We start from the raw sequence: 17729 nt of genomic DNA, 5'->3' as shown, positions 1-17729 counted from the left end.
ATCGATAGTCGTTCCGCGCTTCAGTGTCTTGGAGCTTTACACAGTTCAGTTTCCCCTTCGCTGCCTTTCTAAGATGTACTGCCCGCCGAATCCTCAGATTAAGCTTGGCAACAATCATCCGATGATCAGTCTAGTACTCGGCTCCTCATAGCACGAGTTATGAGGACATCCCTCACATAATTTTGCCTGACAATAAAGTAATCCAGACGATGCCAGTGCTTAGATTGTGAGTGTAACCAAGAGGTTTTATATTTGTTTTTTAATTGAAACATGTACTCGTTTTAGTATTAGTGATGGTAAGACTGTGTTCAGCACAAAGACTCAAGAGTCTTAATCCATTGGTGTTGTCATGCTTGGTGCCATGTCGTCCAAGTATTCCATCACAGATATTACTATTACATCCCACTCTTGCATTGAAATCAGCCAGCAGTAAGATTTTATCATGTCGAATGTGGAACTTTCCTAAGGGCCTCATCCAGTGCCTCATAGAAACTGTCCTTCACTTCTTTTGCTGATGGAAGAGTAGGTGCATAAGCACTGAAAATGGTAGCATATTTTTTTTTTCCAGCAAGGGGAAAGCGGAGTGACATTAACCTTTCACTAATGCCAATTGGGGCCTCAGTGAGGTTTGGGAGGATGCTATTTTTAATCGCCAGACCGACACCATGCAGATGTTGTCCTCCTGTAGGGTATCCTCTCCAGAAAAATGTATAACCTCCACCTTCCTCCCTTAATGATCCTTCACCCAGAAATCGTCTCAGGTTACGTATGTAACCCTGGTTCCCTGATAGGGAACGAGACGCTGCGTTTGAGACGCGGTGGGAACGCTCTGCGTGATTACGTCGTGAAGCACGTGTAAAATCAGTCCAATGGAAGCCCGCTACGACATAGGTGACGTCATAGACCAGGAAACTATAAAGCAACCCTGAAATCAGACCGCGATAGCTTCTAAAAAACCTGAAGCAAGTCGATCAGGGCATGCAGGAAGTATGGCAGGCAAACGCAGCGTCTCGTTCCTTATCAGGGAACCAGGGTTACATACGTAACCTGAGACGTTCCCTTTCAAGGGAACTCGAGCTGCGTTTGAGACGCGGTGGGAACCCTATACCCACTACGCCATAGTGACAAATGCCCGTTCTGTGTGAGGTCCTGCACACACTAAGAAGCAAGCAACCTCGCCCCAGGAGTGGAGAGGTCAAGGTCATAAAACCTGTCAAATGTATGCAGAGAGGACCATCCTGCCGCATTACACACGTCAAGAGGGGAAACTCCCGAAATTAAGGCCATAGAGGCCGCCATACTCCGAGTAGAATGGGCCCGCACAGCCATAGGTGAAGGCTGTCCGGCCGCTTCATAAGCCAATGAAATAGCCTCGACTATCCATTTACTCATAACCTGCTTAGATGCAGGGCATCCTCTCTTGAGTGACCCAAAACAAACAAATAGTTGCTCAGATTTACGCCACAGGGCAGCTCTGTGAACATAGGCATCTAAAGCCCGGACTGGACATAACAGGTTAAGCTGTTCCTGGTCAGGGGTATTAAAGGGTGGAGGATAGAAGGCCTGCAGCACTATTGGGCCCCCAACATTCAGTGGGACATTAGGAATATAACCCGGCCTGGGGTAGAGAAATGCCTTCACCATACCAGGTGCAAATTCCAGACATGAAGGAGCAACCGACAAAGCATGTAAATCACCAATTCTCTTGATAGATGAGATAGCAAGGAGAAATAAAGTCTTTAGAGTGAGGAACTTTTCAGAAACCTCCTCGATGGGCTCGAAGGGGGCTAAAGCCAGACCCTCGAGTACAATGGCCAAGTCCCAAGCCGGTGCTCTAGCGTGCAGTGCAGGTCTCAACCTCAATGTACCACGGAGAAAGCGAGTAATCAGAGGGTTTCTCCCAATAGAAGTACCCCCCAGAGTGGTGTGGTAGGCAGATATAGCCGCCACGTAAACCTTTAGGGTGGAAGGAGATAACCTTGCCGAGAAACGGTCTTGCAGAAAATCAAGAACTGAACCAACGGGGCAGTTAACAGGATCTATCTGACGTTCAACACACCACATGGTGAAAAGTTTCCATTTTAGCGCATACAGCCTTCTCGTGGAAGGAGCTCTGGATTGAAGAATGGTTTCTACAACATCGGTCGAAAGACCGGTCTCCCTGAGCCTGGCCCCCTCAGAGGCCAGGCCCACAGTTTCCACAACTCCGGCCGAGGGTGAAATATCGTGCCCCCGGCCTGAGACAAGAGGTCCACCCTGATTGGGATCTCCAAGGGGGAGCCGTCCAGAAGAGACACCAAGTCCGAGAACCAAAATCGGGTCGGCCAATAAGGGGCTACTAGTAGCAGACGAGCCCCTTCTCGGCGAACCCTCTCCAGAATCCCCGGAAGCAAAGATATCGGGGGAAAGGCGTACAGGTGCAGCCTCGGCCACACCTGCACCATAGCATCCAGACCGAGAGGAGCTGGGTGCATTAGAGAGAACCACATGGGACAATGGGTTGAATCTGATGATGCGAAAAGGTCTACCTGAGCACGACCGAACTTTTCCCACAGGAACTCCACCACTTCTGGGTGAAGTCTCCACTCCCCAGGCCTCAGCCCCTGTCTCGACAGAATATCTGCTCCCACATTCTGACGCCCCGGAATATATACCGCCTTGAGCGACAGTAACTTCCCCTGGGCCCATAGGAGGATCTGATGGGCCAATTTGCAAAGGTGACGTGACCTCAGACCCCCCTGATGGTTGATATAGGAGACCACCGAAGTGTTGTCTTTGCGGACCAACCCGTGATGGCCTCTCAGGTCTGGCAGGAAATATTTGAGTGCACGAAATACCGCCATCAACTCTAAACGATTTATGTGCCAGGATCATTGATGGTCCTGCCACAGACCTTGCGCCGAGCGGCCACTCATGACCGCCCCCCATCCCGTGAGGGAAGCATCCGTCGAAAGCGTGACGCGTCGACAAGGAGCCCCCAACACTGGGCCCTGGGCGAGGAACCAACGTTTCTTCCACAAGGCCAAGGCACGAAGGCATAGCCGCGTGACCTTGATCTTGCGGAACGGATTTCCCCTCTGAGAAAACCCCTTGGTCCTGAGCCACCACTGCAGGGGTCTCATGTACAGAAGGCCAAAAGTAATAACGTTGGACGCAGCTGCCATGAGACCCAACAGTCTCTGAAACTGTGTCACAGTGAGTGACTGGCCTAGTTTCACATTCTTTGCGGTTGTGAGAATCGCAGAAATACGAGCAGGAGACAGGCGTGCCTGCATTGTGGTCGAATCCCAAATTACACCTAGAAAAGTGGTCCTCTGAGCAGGGAGGAGCACACTCTTTTTGGTGTTTAGCCGCAACCCCAAACTCTTTATGTGGGACAGAACAGCATCTCGATGCTGAACTGCCACCTGCTCTGACTGAGCTAAAATCAACCAATCGTCGATGTAATTTAATACGCGGATGCCCTGGAGTCTCAACGGAGCCAGAGCTGCATCCACACATTTTGTAAAAGTGCGGGGAGATAAACCTAGGCCAAATGGAAGAACCCGATATTGGTATGCTACGCCCCCGAAAGCGAACCTCAGGAACCTCCTGTGATGAGGATGGATAGATACATGGAAGTACGCGTCCTTCAAGTCTATTGTGACAAACCAGTCCTCGGACTGAATCTGTGATACAATCTGTTTGAGTGTAAGCATTCTGAACTTGAGTTTCTGAACCCTGCTGTTTAACTGGCGCAGGTCTAGAATAGGACGCAGCCCTCCATCCTTCTTTGGAACAATAAAGTAACGGCTGTAAAACCCTGACTCTCTGCTGGGAGGAGAAACCCTTTCTATAGCTCCCTTTCGAAGAAGTGTCAGTACTTCTTGCTCCATTACCAGAGCCTGCTGTGAGTCCACCACCGTGGGGAGGACTCTTTGAAATCTGGGCGGACGAGAACCGAACTGAATTCTGTAACCCTTTTCTATTATGTGCAGGACACATAGCGAAATATTTGGCAGAAGTTTCCACGCTGCCAGAAATTCCGATAAGGGAACCAGTCTCTCGAGACTGGCCTCTGGATTTGATTGAACAATCATTTCGGCGCCCTGAAGCGGCGAACCGGCAGGGAACAACCGAACTGACCGTCCTACAACCCTCCTCAGAGGATTGCACGGGGACGCTGACACCTCGGTGCCCTGAAGCGGCGAACCGGCAGGGAACAACCGAAGTGGCAGCGCTGCGGCTCTCCTCGGAGAGTCGCCCCCCGGAGAGTGCCAAGGAGGGACGGTTCCTCGGAACCGTTCCTCCCTGGAGGGGACCACCCTCAGAAGCCTGATAGCCTTGAAGTCAGGACTTCTTCTTAGCCCAAGCTCTCCTAGAGATAACAGTCCTCAGATCTTGTCTACCCCTAACAGGTCTGGGCTGCGAGCGCCACTCAGGAACCGTAGATTGAGGAGGTGCCCGAGCGGCGACGCTCTGTTTTTGTTGAACTCTGTGAGCGGAGCTCGTAGACGGCAGCCTCGGGGACAATAGACCGGCGAGGAAGAAACCTCTGAAACGCAGCCGCTTGTTTCTTATTTTCTTGAAACCTATCGACGACACAATTTATAGCGTCGCCGAACAGACTTGTAGGTGACAGCGGTGCGTCCAGAAGTACAGATCTATCTTTATCCTTTATTTCTGATAAATTTAACCATAAATGGCGTTCTGTGGCCACCAAGGCTGCCATAGAGCGGCCCACAGACTTGGCCGTCTCTTTGGTGGCTCGGAGAGATAAATCTGTCGTGCGACGCAATTCTTGAATTGCGTCAGCACTAACTTCCTCACTATCGTCTATGTCCTTCAGCAGGTCAGCCTGGTACGCTTGGAGAATCGACATAGTGTGCAAACATGCTGCGGCCTGACCTGCTGCCGAATACGCTTTACCCACCAACGAAGATGTATTTTTTAATGGTTTGGTGGGTAACGTCGGGGCTTTCAGAGAAGAAGAAGACTCAGGGGAGAGATAGCTCGCTAGTGTGTCTTCAGCACGAGGCATAGTCAAATAACCATAATGATCAATCCCTTGAACTTTACTATAATTCTTAGTTTGTGGGTTATGCACTCTGAAAGACGCCGGTTTAATCCACGATCTCGAAACCTCGGTGTGGAGATCGGGAAAAAACGGAAGTTCCCGACGAGGAGGTCGTGATCTAGATGGTAAATAACGTTCATCTAAAAGACTCTTTCTAGATTCAACATCGAAATCATCGGCTGGCCACTCAATATTTAATTTAGTAACAGCACGAGATAAAACCTCCATAAGCTCCTCATCAGCAGGGGTATGAGCTGGCGAACACTCAATATCCCCCATACTACCGACATCCAGATCCTCAGAACTGGATAGCCGTAATATTGGTGCCTCAGCCTGGGAAGGAGAAGCCGCAGAGCGGGCTCCTTCCTGAGCAAAGACACCGAATCCAGTAGGAAAGGGCTGAGAAAGGGCGGGGCCCGTCTCAAACCCCGCTACTAGATCCATCTGCGAACCCCAAGATGAAATTCGATGCTGTGCCTCGGCAGCAGCGGGACCCGCACCTCGGGGAGCGCGAACCGAACCGTCCTCCTCAAGGAACTTTTTCATAGACAAACTCAAGCAATGCTCACAGTCAGCCCCCTCGAGGACTGACTGGGCATGCTCCACTCCCAAACAAGCAATACACATAGGATGTGTGTCCCCACCCGTGATATAACGAGGGCAGGGCACAACACAAGGTTTATAACTTTGCTTGCTCGCCATAGTGATATATATATATATATATATATATATATATATATATATATATATATATAAGGGGTTTGACAGACAACAATAAATAGACAAGGACAGATATACAGAGAGCGCTTGCTGACGGTGCAGAAACTATCGCGGTCTGATTTCAGGGTTGCTTTATAGTTTCCTGATCTATGTCGTAGCGGGCTTCCATTGGACTGATTTTAAACGTGCTTCACGACGTAATCACGCAGAGCGTTCCCACCGCGTCTCAAACGCAGCTCGAGTTCCCTTGAAAGGGAACTGGTCTCACTTAGGATGTGAAGAGGATGAATTTTTTCCGTCGATTTTGAAACGTGAGTGAAGTACAAAGCCTATAATAAAGAATAGTTTAGCATTCAAATACATTGCAAATGTTGAAACATTTTGATTCTAATGAGAAAGTTACTTGACCCCAACCGCTTACTTTCACTATCGCTTGAGATTATTTCGTTTTGGCTTGTTTATAGTTATTTTTTTATTCTTTTTCTGTTACAATATCAGTAAATTTAAAGAATTTGTTGTGGAATGTTTTGAGTGTATCATAAAATCAGAATAATTCTCTCGTTTTAGTTATTCCCTAGTTGTTGTTTTTTCTTCATTTTACTAACCAGGTCAGGGAAGTAAAATTCTGTGTCTTGTCCCTTAATTAAATTTTATATATATACACACACTATATTTATATAGTTATAATATCAATTTTTTTTATAATATATATATAGTTATAAATATAGCTGCGAGCAGTGATGACGGGCCCAAGCCGGTGGCACCGCCACCCTGGTGCCTTTAGGGTAAGGTTAGAATCATCACAGTGGAGCGGTGCTTACTGTTTACTTTTTATATGTTAGGTTGACTATTTAGGGCCCAAGCCTTGAAAAGGCGAAGGCCCTATTGTTTTCCTTAGGATTATTAGGGCCCAAGCCTTGAAAAGGCGAAGGCCCTATTGTTTTCCTTAGGATTATTTATTATTATTAGGGCCCAAGCCTTGAAAAGGCGAAGGCCCTATTGTTTTCCTTAGGATTATTTATTATTATTAGGGCCCAAGCCCTGAAAGGGCGAAGGCCCTATTGTTTTCCTCATGATTATTAGGGCCCAAGCCCTGAAAGGGCGAAGGCCCTATTGTTTTCCTAAGGATTATTTATTAGGGCCCACCCAGCTAGAAATTTTTTGTTCTAATAATGTTCTGAGAACATTACCATGCAGTGTTCTAATAATGTTTTCAGCGGGTAGTTTTATTTTGATTCCCAGAATGTTCTCCTAAAAGCTAGGATAACATTCTCTAAAAACATTCTAAATATGTTTAATGCTAACATTGTTAGAACATTATTCGCTAATGTTCTTATAACATTTTCAGCGGGTAGTTTTCTTTTTGTTCCCAGAATGTTCTCTTAAACGTTTTAATAACATTCTTTAAAAACATTCTAAATATGTTTAATGCTAACATTGTTAGAACATTATTCGCTAATGTTCTTATAACATTTTCAGCGGGTAGTTTTCTTTTTGTTCCCAGAATGTTCTCTTAAACGTTTTAATAACATTCTTTAAAAACATTCTAAATATGTTTAATGCTAACATTGTTAGAACATTATTCGCTAATGTTCTTATAACATTTTCAGCGGGTAGTTTTCTTTTTGTTGCCAGAATGTTCTCTTAAACGTTTTAATAACATTCTTTAAAAACATTCTAAATATGTTTAATGCTAACATTGTTAGAACATTATTCGCTAATGTTCTTATAACATTTTCAGCGGGTAGTTTTCTTTTTGTTCCCAGAATGTTCTCTTAAAAGTTCTAATAACATTCTTTAAAACATTCTAAATATGTGTAATGCTAACATTGTTGGAATATTATTCCCTAATGTTCTTATAACATTTTCAGCGGGTAGTTTTCTTTTTGTTCCAAGAATGTTCTTAAAAGATCGGATAACATTCTCTAAAAACATTCTAAAAATGTTTAATGCTAACATTGTTAGAACATTATTCCCTAATGTTCTTATAACATTTTTAGCGGGTAGTTTTATTTTTGTTCCCAGAATGTTCTCTTAAAAGATGGCATAACATTCTCTAAGAACACTCTAAAAATGTTTTGTGATGACCTTCTATAAAGGTTTAATCATAACATTTTTAGAACATTACATCCCCTAACATTCTTATAAAGTTTTTAGCGGGAAGTTTTATTTTTGTTCCCAAAATGTTCTCTTAAACAAAAAAAATGCTTAGCTAATAGCTATAACATTGTTAAAACATACAATTTTATTAATCTCAAAACTAAAACATCAGAATCTAACAGGTTTATAAATGGCATCCACATAAATTATTAGAAGTTCTGCGTACAGTAAATGCCCAACATTAAATGAAGAAATCAGTAAAGTCCAATGTGCAATCATGCGTCATCATCAGTCTTTGCTAGTCTTGGTTCTTGCAGAAGAATAATACAGTCATCTGTATTAATATGTGTTCTAATGTTCTCTCTTCTAGTTGTCCAGCTGCTCTCAGCAGCAGTGAACTCTATTATCTGTGTGCATGGTAGGGTTTTTCCTCATAGCCTATAAAAGAAGATCATGCAACAGTGTAAACAGAAAGAATACAAATACATACATATTAAGATCACAAGCAATATTGACATTGAAAACTTTCAAAATTAGCCAGCCTAATTAGTAATCAGAAATTATGTAAAGACTAATTTATTGAAAGTATAAATATGATACCTTATGAGTATCTTTTTTGTTTCTGTAATTTAAAACATATACTTAATCCATATTAATAACACAACTAGAGGCTAAATTATGTGAACAAACGTTGATGTTGGCTTGAGAAGCCTGAACCTCGAACCAGGACTGGAACTCAGGTCGCCGTGAGCACAGCTCCAGCATGTCACAGCGCTGCCCACGAGGCTATTGCTCTGACTTAACAGCGCTTATATTGTCTATGGATCGTTACATTTCTTACAGATTTCTGCTTGTTTTAAATCAGATACAGATAAAGTAACACTGCATTTGAATGTATTGGCGATAGAACTATTTCTAGAGTGAATTAATCATACCTGTAAGTGCAGCATCTCTTTGCTATTAGTGAAGCTGTACGTTTTAGTTACTTCAAAAGCAGAAAGAAATATATGCTAAGCTAGTTATTTTAAAGCTAGTTATTTTAGTCAGTAAAGTTTTAAATATGGATATTTTTCTTACACAAACGCATCGCTTCGCTTTAGTGCTGGGCGGTTTGACCAAAAATTTATATCACGTTTTTTTTTCAAAATGATGCCGGTTTTCCGGTTTATGACGTTTTTTTTTTCTCATGCATAATCAGGTGTTCAAAGCATTTTCTACTGGTTGAGAGAGGAATTACTGCAGTAAATTGACTTAGGATGGTCTATTTTACTGTCATTAGTGAATATTGTAGAATAGAATAGCGCCCAGTATAACCTAAAATTGTTATTTCTTAACGTTCTAACAACGTTCCTGTAACCAGGAAATAACGTTAATACAACGTTTATATAACGGGAGAATTGAACGTTCTTATAATGTTTTGAATAAAGTTCTTATAATAACCAAGAAATAACGTTAATACAACGTCTAAAAAACTGGACGTTTTGAATGTTCCTATAACATTCAGAAATAACGTTTTTATAACTTAATGGGAACGTTATGAAAACGTTCTTATAACCTAAAATTGTCAGCTGGGGAAGAGGAGAGACTCGCAATTGCACTGAACACGTTTTAAGTGCAGGATTCTCTGAGCGAGTCCAGAGAAAATAGACCTATTCTAAAGCCTCGTACACACCGGGACGAATATCGGCTCGCGTTATTCGTCAGCGTTTTTCAACGCGTTTTTTGTGTTCACACCCAAGCGATTTTCGCTGACGATGAGCCGAGTGAACATGCAAATTTATTCCCTGACATTAGATGGCGCTTAATGTAAAACAGAAATACCCCGGTCCACAAAGTGCTTCTGACACACGCTTGTCACTCAGAAGAAGAGAGCAAGTTTGTCGCGTTTGTCATATAGTTCTTTATTCTCGTTATAAAGACACCAACAAGACCAGCAGCTCTACATTCATCTGGCCTTGCATCTTCCTCGTCTTATTTCTTCCCGGCAGAGTGTGTCTAATAAGTCTAATAATAATAATGTCTAATAAGAGAATGTCCGTAGACGGGCTTTGGTCATTAGACATTCTCTGCTTTGGTGTAGTAGACGCGTGATTTTTTTTCCCAAACCACTTCAGCGGAAATCCCGCCCTGCAGCCGATTTCATTGGTTTAGGTTACAGTGACGGGTAGGTTTAGGGATCAGTGTTTGGTGTAGGCAATCAGTACAGTGATTGACATGACCAATGAAAACTTTTAAATCGGCTGCAGGGCGGGATTTCCACTGAAGTGGTTTGGGAAAAAAAATCACGCGTAGTAGACGCTGTATATCTTCTTCGCCATTACGTATGTGTGCTCGGCAAGACCGTTTTGTGTTTGAGCGCCCCCAAGTTGTGTTTTACTGTAACTTCAGAAGCTCCAGACACGTGAGCAAAAGCGCCAATCTCATTGGTCGGATAGTTTTTGACGCGGCGCGTCAAACCAAAAAAACGAACCCGAGGCGTTTTAAAAAAAATGACGCTTTTACGCGTGGCGTTTTACGCGTCGGTGTGCACACTCACATTGGCGCCCATTGTTTAGTCACGAGGCGTTAAACGCTGCCGAATATCGCACGCGAAATTCGTCCCGGTGTGAACAGGCCTTTACGTGAGCAGCGTGTATCTGAGAGCGCGGCACATTATATTCCGCGCGTGAGCAGAGAGATTCGCGCTCGCGCATTATATTAATGTACTTTCGCGCTACAATAATGCGCTCTCGACATTTGACAGGAAAATAACGCCATAGTTCTGCAGCATCCATCTTCCCTGTAACGTAACACCAGAGCACTGCTGTTTACTCTCGCCTCGCAGTCGCTGCTTAGAAGTGCAACATTGTAAAGGGTCCGTCTGAAACAGTGTCGCGTGGCCTAATGTCGTTCCGAACGTTGTGTAATTAAATACATCGGTATGGCGGTATATTAAAAATTAATATCATAACAAAAATATACACCGGTTTTCGGTATGAACCGGTATACCGCCCAGCACTACTTCGCTTCAAAAGGCCTTTATAACCCCGCCAGAGCCGTGTGGATTACTTTTATCATGGATGGATGCACTTTTATAGACTTAAAACAGAAACGGCCATTCACTGCCATTATAAAGCTCGGAAGAGCCAGGACATTTTTTAATATAACTCCGATTGTATTCGTCTGAAAGAAGAATGTCATATGCACCAAGGATGACTTGAGGGTGAGTAAATCATGGGCTAATTCTCATTTTTGGATGTCTTTTGGATGAGATAATTTATGGTCTGTGTTAGGTGCTTTTAGCACTAAAGCTCTAGGAGTTAAGAGTTGAAAATTTTTGTCTCAGAAAAATAATAATAATAATAATATTTAGTTCAAATAGGTTAACAATATGTTGGCTTTCTTAAACCAACATAATTATTTCCTAACATTTGAACAAGATTACTATAATCTGTATTATAATATAAAGGTAATTCTGTGAAGATTTACAACAAGTTACAAAACCACCTACCAGTTACAAGTCTCTTTAGCTCCCATATCCATTCACCTCTGCAGGTTTATGTTTGACAGATTGTGTCCTTTACATTGACCATCAGCCCCAGAGTAATTACCTGAAATATTTTAAAACATGGTCTGTCAACATACAACGATATTACAAGCACATACAATATTTGCTAGAAACACAAAAGACTGAAAACGTTTTAGACTGAATGCTTTTTCCAATTTTCCCATTACCTCTTTATGAATTACTGAAATATTATTAACTTTTACTTTCAAAAGACAATAAGATTAACACTTTTAAGTTGCAAAAATAGAGTATTCATATACACAGAACACAATATTATAGTAGGCTACCTTTGTTGTAAATGGAGACTTTATTGCGTCATCGGTTTTATATTCATCTTCAAACAGGCAGTTTGGAGTCTGGATTAAAACATATCTAGCTGTTATTCAAAAGTAACATATACTCAGATTTAATGCGACTGTCATACAATTCTAAGAAAGTAAAATCTAACACTGAAAGACATATATCAAGGATAATTGAAAGCTATATGTAAACTGAAAAATACACACAAAAAAAAAAAACTTACAGTTGTGAAAGAGCTCTTCCGTTGACCAGGAGTTCTGTTGTTTGGCAATTTGTCAATTTAGACAACGGGCATTTTGCGCCGATTTCTTCAACAAAAACGTTACTTTCTTTGCGCTGTTTGTCGATTTCAAATGTTCTTACGTCATGAGAAAATCACGCTGTGATTGGTAGTTTTAAACGTCGATCCACAGTGACCCCCAATCAGCTTCTCGTCTCTTCTAAACACATTTCGCGCAACAGTTCAAACAGTTCAGAGTAATATCCTCAAAACACTTTACAAATGCTGTTTTGATAATCTCCTCTTTTAATATGGAACATTATACCAATATTTTATAGGTTAAAATAATTCTACAATCTGTTACCTAAACAGCTTCCCTAAAATATCCTTAAAATGTAGCTTTTGTTACTCATCATATTATGAGATTTTGTCATCTCAGGCCAATAATGTCCTCAAAACATTTGATGAATGTTGCTTTGATAATGTTCCTCCTTTGTTATTGTGCTAATGATTTATAAAAGATAACAACATCCCTAAAAAAATCCTCAAAATGTTTCATGCAAAATGTTAAAAAGCAAATTGAAAGGAATGTTTTATTAAAAACATTTTATCATCTCAGGACTAAATAATATCGTCAAAACATTTTACGAACGTTGATTTGATAATGTTCCTCTGTCATTATGGAACATTGTACCAATGTTTTATTGAGAACATTGTCTTATCTGTTATCTCAACAACATTCCCAAAACATCCTCAAAATGTTACAGTTGTAATTTTCTTGCTTTGTTAACACTTCACATTACAAGAACGTTTTATAAAAAACACTCCGTCATCTCAGGCCTCAATGATATCCTCAAAACATTTTGCGAACGTTGATATGATAATGTTCCTCCTCTGTTATTATGGAACATTGTACCAATGTTTTATTGAGAACATTGTATTATCTGTTATCTCAACAACATTCCCAAAACATCCTCAAAATGTTACAGTTATAATGTTCTTGCTTTGTTAACACTTCAAATTACAAGAACGTTTTATAAAAAAAACACTCCGTCATCTCAGGCCTCAATGATATCCTCAAAACATTTTACGAACGTTGATATGATAATGTTCCTCCTCTGTTATTATGGAACATTGTACCAATGTTTTATTGAGAACATTGTATTATCTGTTATCTCAACAACATTCCCAAAACATCCTCAAAATGTTACAGTTATAATGTTCTTGCTTTGTTAACACTTCAAATTACAAGAACGTTTTATAAAAAAACACTCCGTCATCTCAGGCCTCAATGATATCCTCAAAACATTTTACGAACGTTAATTTGATAATGTTCCTCCTCTGTTATTATGGGACATTGTGTCAATGTTTTATAAAAGATGATTCTACAAACTTTTACCTCAACAACATCCTGAAAATGTTACATATAAAATGTTCTTGCTTTGTTAACACGTCACATTACAAGAACGTTTTATAAAAAACACTCCGTCATCTCAGGCCTCAATGATATCCTCAAAACATTTTGCGAACGTTGATATGATAATGTTCCTCCTCTGTTATTATGAAACATTGTGCCAATGTTTTATTTTGAACATTGTATTATCTGTTATCTCAAAAACATTCCCAAAACATCCTCAAAATTTTACATTTAAAACGTTCTTGCTTTGCTAACACGTCACATTACAAGAACGTTTTATAAAAAACACTGTCATCTCAGGCCTCAATGATATCCTCAAAACATTTTGCGAACGTTGATATAATAATGTTCCTCTCCTATTATTATGGAACATTGTGCCAATGTTTTATTGAGAACATTGTCTTATCTGTTATCTCAACAACATTCCCAAAACATCCTCAAAATGTTACAGTTAAAACGTTATATCTTAGTTTACATTTAACCTTATAGGAACATTATTTGAAATGATAAAACATCCATAAAACATTCTTAGAACATTACATTCAAATGTTTTCTTTAAAACATTAACCAAACTTGTAGGGAATGTTAGCCAAAGTTCTGAGAACGTTCCCTGCTAGCTGGGCAAGCCTTGAAAAGGCGAAGGCCCTATTGTTTTCTTAAGGATTATTATTATTATTATTATTATTATTATTATTATTATTATTATTATTCTAACGATTATTCTGGCACTTTTGGGGCTCTTAACGTGCACGAAAACTCTTGAAACTTTGCACACGGGTCAGAACCCGCGGCCATCAGGGCCGGGCTGAAGGTGGTACCCGGGCGTGGCAGGGGGGCTCGACAGCGCCCCCTGGAACGGGGTCCGAAAACTTGGTCCATAAATCAAACACGCTTGCATGTAATAATATGAAACTCGGTACACATATAGATCTCATCGGTTCATATATACTTCATGCTCTTACTTTTTACCCCAGCCCAACAGGAAGTCGGCTATTTAGGGTTGTTTGTAAAACGCATGCAATGGAATTTAAAGTACTTCTCCTAGAGAATTCAAAGAAATGCCACGAAACTCGGTCAGCATGAAGTCAAGACTTTGAGGATGAAAAATTGCCAGGGGATTTTTTATATCTCGAACGGTTTGGCCGTGGCGAGGAAACGAATTTATGGCGAGAAACGTGAAACAGGAAGTGTGTTATAACTTCAGCATACATTAGCTGATCTTAATGAAACTTCAGCAGTGTGTTCGTTGTAAGAGGCCGATCACATGGATGTGACTATTGTGAGTCAAAGTTATAGCGCCACCAACTGGCAGCAGGAAGTGTGTCACTTTCAAAATGCTTTGAAATCACCCTCTTATTTTAACCTGATTTGCTTCAAACTTCATCTGTATAATGTAAATACACGGCAGATGTAGACCTGTGAAACGATTATTGATATCTTTGATACTGTTGCCGTGGCAACGCATCAAACTTTAAAATTCTTTTTGGATGCTTTTGAGACTCTTAGCATGCCTGAAATTGCTTGAAATTTCATGAAACTCGACAGACAGATCACATTTATTAGCCAGTAAGTAGTTAATGGAATAGATTAACATCTATTAAATAGATACTAGTACTTATTCATTAGCGACTAGTGCTTATTCTTTAGTACTAGTGCCTATTCTTTAGATACTAGTGCTTATTCTTTAGATATTCTTTTGAATACGTATTAGTAGCTAATGAATAAATACTAGTATCTATTAATAGGTACTAGTATCTAAAAGGTCATTTTCTCTCTCTCTCTCTCTGAGCCAATATGGCAAGCCGTTTTAACATTTTATCATTTTAACCTACTAGTCTCTATTTTCATGCTACTAGTACTTATTTTTTAGATACTAGTATCTATTCCATTAAGTACTAGTACTTATTCATTAGCGACTAGTGCTTATTATGTTTAGAATATTAAAAGTGCTTATTCAATTTTTATGCTTATTTATATTTTCAGAGCAGAAAATCAGAATTTTCTGCTTATTCAATATTGCATCTAAAATGGAAGTGACTTGACGTGTGTGTGTGTGTGTGTGTGTGTGTGTGTGTGTGTGTGAGAGAGAGAGATTGTGTCTGTTACAGTGACAAGAGTTTAACCCTTTAAGGCCTTGTTTTTTGGATATATATCTTTGTTTATTAAAAAAAAAGTGCATACAACCCATATCTTTTAAATGTATTGTTTGCTTTAAATTAAATTAAGATTGTATGTTTGGTAATTGAACCTAAATAAATTTAAAATTAATGTGCTATATTTCAGATCAATATATTTGTTTTCCTTCATTTTAATCAACACTAACTTTACTCTCATCTGAATTATAAATAACTTATTTCTGTATAAAATAAAAAATCCCGAATAATCCAGACCAACCAGAGCGCACTATTTCTACAACATCATCAGTGCTGAAGCGGAACTACCAGAGCCGTTCGGCAGATAGCCAGCAGATATTTTGTGTCACGTCGTGCACAATAACCCTAAAGGCACCAGGGTGGCGGTGCCACCGGCTTTTTATATATATATATATATATATATATATATAAATATAGCTGCGAGCAGCGATGAAGGGCCAAAGCCGGAGGTACCACCACCCCGGTGCCTTTAGGTAACTAAAGGCACCGGGGTTGCGGTGCCACCGGCTTGGGCCCGTAATCGCTGCTCGCAGCTATATTTATTCTTCTTTTTATTATTTTACTACCTTTTGGGCACTTTTGGGGGCCTTACCGTGCTCAAAAACTCTTGAAACTTTGCACACGCGTCAGAACCCGCGGCCATCAGGGCCGGGCTGAAGATGGTATCCGGGCGTGGCAGGGGGGCTCGACAGCGCCCCCTGGAACGGGGTTTGAACACTTGTCCATATATCAAACACGCTTGCATGTAATAATCTGAAACTCGGTACACTTATAGATCTCATCGGGCCAAACAACTTTCGTGCTCTAAGTTTTACGTCAGCCCAACAGGAAGTCGGTTATTATGGGTTGTTTGGAAACTCATTTTCTATATTTTTCTTACGACTATTCGGGCACTTTTGGGGCCCTTAACGTGCTCGAAAACTCTTGAAACTTTGCACACGGGTCAGAACCCGCGGCCATCAGGGCCGGGCTGAAGGTGGTACCCGGGCGTGGCAGGGGGGCTCGACAGCGCCCCCTGGAACGGGGTCCGAAAACTTGGTCCATAAATCAAACACGCTTGCATGTAATAATATGAAACTCGGTACACATATAGATCTCATCGGTTCATATATACTTCATGCTCTTACTTTTTACCCCAGCCCAACAGGAAGTCGGCTATTTAGGGTTGTTTGTAAAACGCATGCAATGGAATTTAAAGTACTTCTCCTAGAGAATTCAAAGAAATGCCACGAAACTCGGTCAGCATGAAGTCAAGACATTGAGGATGAAAAATTGCCAGGGGATTTTTGATATCTCGAACGGTTTGGCCGTGGCGAGGAAACGAATTTATGGCGAGAAACGTGAAACAGGAAGTGTGTTATAACTTCAGCATACATTAGCTGATCTTAATGAAACTTCAGCAGTGTGTTCGTTGTAAGAGGCCGATCACATGGATGTGACTATTGTGAGTCAAAGTTATAGCGCCACCAACTGGCAGCAGGAAGTGTGTCACTTTCAAAATGCTTTGAAATCACCCTCTTATTTTAACCCGATTTGCTTCAAACTTCATCTGTATAATGTAAATACACGGCAGATGTAGACCTGTGAAAGGATTATTGATATCTTTGATACTGTTGCCGTGGCAACGCATCAAACTTTAAAATTCTTTTTGGATGCTTTTGAGACTCTTAGCATGCCTGAAATTGCTTGAAATTGCATGAAACTCGACAGACGTATCACATTTATTAGCCAGTAGACATGTGCAAAGTTTCAGAAACGGGCGTGGTGCAGGGACTCAGTAGCGCCACCTTTTGACAAAAGTGGGGGGGTTAGTTTTATAGTTTTACCTAAAATCATAAAACTCGGTACGCATATTGTTCAGATCAAGCCGGACAACTTTCTAATTAACTGTCATTAGCTCAGACCAAGAGGAAGTCAGATATTTTGGTTTGAATATGGTCATTTTCTCTCTCTCTCTCTCTCTTTCTCTCTCTGAGCCAATATGGCAAGCCGTTTTAACATTTAATCATTTTAACCTACTAGTCTCTATTTTCATGCTTCTAGTACTTATTTTTTAGATACTAGTATCTATTCCATTAAGTACTAGTACTTATTCATTAGCGACTAGTGCTTATTCTTTAGTACTAGTGCCTATTCTTTAGATACTAGTGCTTATTCTTTAGATATTCTTTTGAATACGTATTAGTAGCTAATGAATAAGTACTGGTATCTATTTA

The 17729-nt window shown here is 40.9% G+C and overlaps 1 protein-coding gene and 1 long non-coding RNA gene across 5 annotated transcripts in view; one reads left to right on the top strand and one right to left on the bottom strand.

Moving 5' to 3' along the window:
• The window catches only part of fkbp10a (FKBP prolyl isomerase 10a), a 361807-nt gene that overhangs the window by 207930 nt on the left and 136148 nt on the right, over positions 1-17729 (top strand). The window lies entirely within an intron of this gene.
• On the bottom strand, positions 11385-12059 carry LOC143701885 (uncharacterized). Its single transcript, XR_013190181.1, has 3 exons — positions 11947-12059; positions 11711-11779; positions 11385-11466 (listed from the first exon to the last, which is right to left on the bottom strand). It is a non-coding gene; the product is annotated as an uncharacterized LOC143701885 (long non-coding RNA).

The sequence above is a fragment of the Siphateles boraxobius genome, unplaced genomic scaffold (genome assembly GCF_051911475.1).
Source record: "Siphateles boraxobius isolate OS27281-9 unplaced genomic scaffold, OSU_SipBor_1 33, whole genome shotgun sequence".
NCBI lineage: Eukaryota > Metazoa > Chordata > Actinopteri > Cypriniformes > Leuciscidae > Siphateles > Siphateles boraxobius.
This window is presented reverse-complemented; position numbering and strand designations above follow the sequence as displayed.